This window comes from Athene cunicularia (genome assembly GCF_003259725.1).
Source record: "Athene cunicularia isolate RWA chromosome Z unlocalized genomic scaffold, athCun1 chrZ_part3, whole genome shotgun sequence".
NCBI classification, from domain to species: domain Eukaryota; kingdom Metazoa; phylum Chordata; class Aves; order Strigiformes; family Strigidae; genus Athene; species Athene cunicularia.
In genome coordinates, this window is record NW_020799144.1 from 10,002,421 (window position 1) to 10,007,975 (window position 5,555).

Sequence of the window (5,555 nt, forward strand, 5' to 3'; positions counted from 1 at the left end):
TTTTGCACATCACATTGTTGCTGACTGATATCACATTTTTAATTCACTCCATATAAATTATTATAGAAGAAAATTGGGCTCCTAATGAGAAATACCAGCTATATTACAAAACTAAGTTTATCGGTAAAGAAGGGTAATGAACATATTTTGTTCACCTACCTATTTTTCTGGGAACTCAGATAGATCTAAGAGCTTCCTAGACAAAGGGGGAAAAAAAGTTGATTAATGATGTCAGTCATTTTTAGTTCATTCTGTGCCTTTGCGTATGCACAGGAGGGAGGGGGCGGGAAACAGGTCACCACCCCACCTCCTCAGAGCTCGCTCTGCTTCTCCCCCACAGGGCATCCCACTCGAGTTGTTTGAGACAACCTCTTTACCAACAGTTTCTTGTTTATGAACAGTTTGTGACAACGTATCTTCCAAATTCTCATTTTGATATAGAAATAGTAAATAGCAGTGTTTCTTTGCAGTGTACTGTAACTAAATAAAATAACTGACCACAGATTAACCTTTAAAGACTTCAGTTGAATCCAGGCACTTAAGCACTTGCCTAAATATAAACCTTTAAATATGAGAGTTGATCCAGCAACATATGTGAGTTGATTGAGCAATATTCAAACACTTGTCAAATATGCTGAAAAAATTAGAATTCTTCAAAAGCAACACATAATGTAGGGTGATGGTCAGCTGAGCGGGTTTACTGAAGGTGATGCAGCCTTGGCTGTAGCAAGTAAAATCCATAAATGCAGTATATGTAATTATTTGACATAGACAAGAAAGCCAAAAAAAAAAATCAGTAATCTGTCAGTTTATGGTGAATCATCCAAAGTGAACCCCTGTACAGAAGCCCTCAGAATACTGCAGATATGAAAGAATTTAAGCAGCAAAGGGCCTTACTTTTCCCTTTCTCTCCCCAAGCTTAAATCAAAATTAAACCAACCAAGAAAATGTCATCCTGACACTGTGGTAAGCAGTAACTATGCAAACAACACAGGCAAAAATAGTGAACAAAGACATCATCAGCCACATGTACATACAATGAACGTCACTGGTACATCTTCAGCAGATAAAACTTACTTTTTTGGGGTTTGAAGCTTATGATTATTATCATCCAGAACAAATCCAAAGCTACCTCTCAAACTTCGTAAAGAACTTGACACTGTGACACATTCAGCTTCATGGCTGTGCCTGTATCAAATACCAGACTATGGGGGATGTCTTTATATTCTTTTTCCAATTTACGACAGTCCTTCTTTGGGCCCCAAAAATGCACCTGCATCATCTCCATTTTGTAAAGGAGCTGCAGCACAGCTGTGAATCCCAGGGTTTGCAGGCAAAATATTTTTCCCTTGGTATTTCTTCATGATTTCTTATTACTGCATCCTTCTTGTCTGTTTGCATTTTTCACTCTTCTAAACCTAAATCACAGGCCCTGTCCAGCATTTAACCACTGTAATTTTTTGTGTCAGCCCATCTTCCCAAGACATGCTTCTTTCAGATGTACCATTGAGATCTAAAAGGACAACTCACATGAACATGAATGCCAAGTCAGGCCTTGAATTATGCTACTGAATACAATGATAGGTGAATCAAAGAAAAAAGAAAAGCATCTTTGAAGGAGAAAGAATCACACATGCTCCTCTTTGTCTGATTATGAACATCAAATGATTCAAATCACAATATTCCAGGAGATTTCATCACAAGTTACCAGAGTTGCTACAGGATCCACTGGTCCAGACTTTCAATTATGTTGTCTCAAATCTCCAAAGCATTTTATGTTTGTGATGGAATTATGAAGAAAGTCTCCTAAGAGAGACATTAGACTGTGCTGCCACAAACACTGTGATGTGGACAGGCAATTTGCTTTCTCTTAGTAAAATATGAAAAAAAGGCAATAAAACTTGCGTGACTGCTGTCTTGCTCATTTATCACCTGCTGCCTGTGTACAGCAAAGCTCCCAGGCAACAAATGTCAAGTTGTCACAAACCTAAACCAGTGCAAATTTTAACAGGCATGGTCATTATCAAAAAAGTGACATTTGGAGGGGAAATACTGTCTTACTGATTCAGTAGAAAAGTGTTAAACAGTGTTTTCCACTGCCTGCAAACCCGGTCAGTGATCCTAAGGGCCACCAACCCTGCGTAGAGATACATACATAGTATTTCAGACTGAAAAAGAAAGACAATACATTTAATACTTCATAAGAACAGAAAGCAAAGCAAGTCCCTTCTCATTGGTCTTGCTTATGTTGTTCTTCATCTTTTCTCTACACCCATTTCCATGTCCAGCACAGCAATGGATGACTTGTCTGTTGTGAGCTCAGGAAGGAGGAAAGAGGAAGCTGCAGCCAAACAAAAACCTGCACTGAAGTGAAACCAGTGAGCAGCCTGCATTCCTGAGAGGCATGCTGCTGTCTCCACTCAGTCAAAATAAGCTGTTGGACAGACGGACATATATACATGGATGTAACTAAATATATGTGTGCACATATTTTTGCTTGACAATTAAATCAGTCCTCACCCACTGTAATACATAATCTGGCCATGCACGCTACACACAGATTAGCAGACACTTCATCCCAGGGCTTTAAAAAATCCCACCATTTAAAAACTTTCTAACACATCTCTACACACCTATTCATAAACCACCACCTAATTAATGTATACATAGCATACCTATGCCTGAAATATGTGTGATGTGTGATGCCCATGGGATCTTTGATTGCCTTTATCTTCCCTACCCTTAAGTTTCCAACTGCCCTTTCTGGCTGTGTGAATCAGCTTTGGCCATGATTTTGAATCTACAGGCTCACTGGCAGCATGTTGCAGGAGCAACTGGGACTTCATGCTGTGGTTGAGCTGTAATATAGACAAATTAGTTATTTTTAATTTTAAAAATATACGCTGATCATTTCTGATTTTATGTCTTAGCTTATTAACAGTGACTCTTAAATCACATTCATTAATTACTTTTACCTATTATTCTTAAATCTGTCCTTGTTCTTGCTGGCAGTGACGCAGTTCAAGAGTAAGATCAACGCATGCTTTGTGCACACCTCCCTCTAGCGGACGGAAAGCCCGGGAAAATCACCAAAGTACAGCAAGGCAGTGTCTCCATCTAGGGAGACGCGAATACTAAGGATAATTAATAAAGAAGAAATGGTGGTGCCCAGCTGTCCTTATAACATCAGCTCAAGATTACCCGGGAAGTAATGGACATTTACTAAAATGCTAAAAATACCAGAAACAGAAGGCTGATTTGAGGAAAAAGTCTTACTGGATTTATAAAAATTTATTTAATTGCTAAGCAGGAGTCTCTAACATTATAGTCCTGGAGATTTATTTTGTGAACCTTCAGGGAGTGGTTTGGAGAGAACAAAATGTGTCATAAATTATATCTCTAAAAGCTATCTCCTTGAGAAAGCCTGCTGTAAATTTTTCAGCTTTAGGTTTGAATCAGCTTCACTATTGTACCATGTGGGTAGGGACCACTTTGGTGACGCAGCATTGCTCTTGGTGAAAGATAAACCCCATTTAAATGAGACTGACTTTTCTGGACAATATGACCATTTGAACTGGTGTAACTACACCAGCAATTCTCCCCGTCTGTGAGAAGCCTGATATAAAACTGTGAAGGTATGCTAGTGTCAAAACTGTGACAGTGCAGCTCTCCCAGGGAGGAGTCAGCACAGGTCACGGTTGCAAGGTTAGGACTTGTGTCCCACATGCTTGGCAAGCAGCCAAGCATGCCCCAAGCCTCTGCAGCCTCCCCTTCCTTGGTATCTCTGTGGCAATCCTGCAACGTCACCCTGTGCTGTGACTGGGGCACGGCAAGGCACGTTGCTCCCCTACAGTGGGATGCAGGAACTCAGCAGGCACTAGCTGCTGTGCCCATTCACCCACTCCACCTTGAAGGCTGCTGGCAGCAGGGAGAAAGGTCCTTGCACACGGGTAGCAGCTCCTGCCACCCCTTGTGATCCCCCAACTCCTCTGGCTGCTGCCAGGAAGGCACAGGGTGCCTGCAAATGGCTACGTCCCACAGCCCTTCTATCCCTGCAATAACGAAGCTAAAAGTCTGGAAGAGGGTTAGTCGTTTCGAAGTGCCTTCACAAACCGACAAGGCGCGCTGCGTCAAGGGGCGCATCCCTTCAATGAAGCCATATAGAGAACAGCGGTACACATGTTACTGTTAGATGGCAGGCGGGAACACCGCGGCTAAGCAGCAAGGGCACATCGTGACCCCACGGGCGGCCTCTGAGTGAGGCAGAGAACCGCTCCGGGGGGGGCAGCGCAGCCGATGGACCGGTCCCCCCAGGAGGCGCTTGCGGCCTCCTCCACACGTTCGCAGCGGGGCGGGCCCGGCGGTGACACCTCCACCGCGCTCCTGAGGGGCCGCGGCCCCGCCGTACTGCCCGCGCCCCCCTTTCCCGCCTACAACATGGCGGGAGGGCGGACCCGGAGCGGACGGAAGTGACGTCACCGCCCCGCTGGCCTGCCCGCCCCATTGGCTGCCACGGGGCCGCTGCTTCACTCCAGAGTAGTGACTCTGTGAAAGTGGATTGCTGGTTCCAGAAAATCAAGCAAACTGCTGCTGCTAAATTATTTCTGTTTTGGTCCCCCCTCACTTTTCCAGTTCGTTTCCCAGACTCACTCAGTTTACTGTAAAGCTGGGATCAACAGAAATGCAGCAAGTGGAAATTTTATTTTTATACGTCTCTGCTGAAGTACAGCATTCCCTCCGATTCACATTCCCTCTCACTGCCAGCCCTCTGAAGAGGGAAACTGGTTATTTGTAACAGGGATCTGGTTGCAGTAACCAAACAGGGCATGTGCATTTTATCACGGGGGTTTATGACCACTGGATCTCGGTGGTTGGTATTGTTACCTTACAAGTGCTGCTTTTACTTGTCAGAGATGAACACAATCATGCTGATCTTATCAAGAGCATTTTTCTGTTTCTCTGTTTCATTCTTCTGTTTTCTAAAGAGTCTCACTGGGTTTTGGCTTGGTGTTGCCTTATCCTTTTAGGAAGAATTGGGTTTTTGCTCTAAGTACCAACTTGAGCAGTCTTGTGGCAAAGTTATTTGGTAAACTCTATGGCCTGTAGTACTGGGGTTGCAATTCTTGCTGCTCATGGTAGGTCAGGTAAAATGTGTATGTGCATTAACCTGATCGCTTGCGCATGTTTGAGTGTTTGTTCACTGATAGAAATAGAATCATGCCCTTCCTCTGATACCTGTAGTGAAATACACCTGAAAAGAGTTGGATAGCAAGTGAGCAGCTTGCTTAGTTTCTTTACGTTTTTCAAGGAAAGTGCTTAAAAATCTTTATTGTTTCTATCCCATGGTGAGTTGGGAGTAAGCTTTGCTTTGTCTTATGCATGCCTGCTTAATGGCAGACTTACTTTAAAATGGAGACTGCAGCCTGAAAAACTACAGCCTTAGAAAAAAGTATCAAAACCGACTCAAAACGAAGTTCCTGGAACAGCTCTTCAAATACTGTGCGTAGTACTCAGCCTGTGCAGCTGGTGGTGGTTGTCCTTCACTGTGGATCATC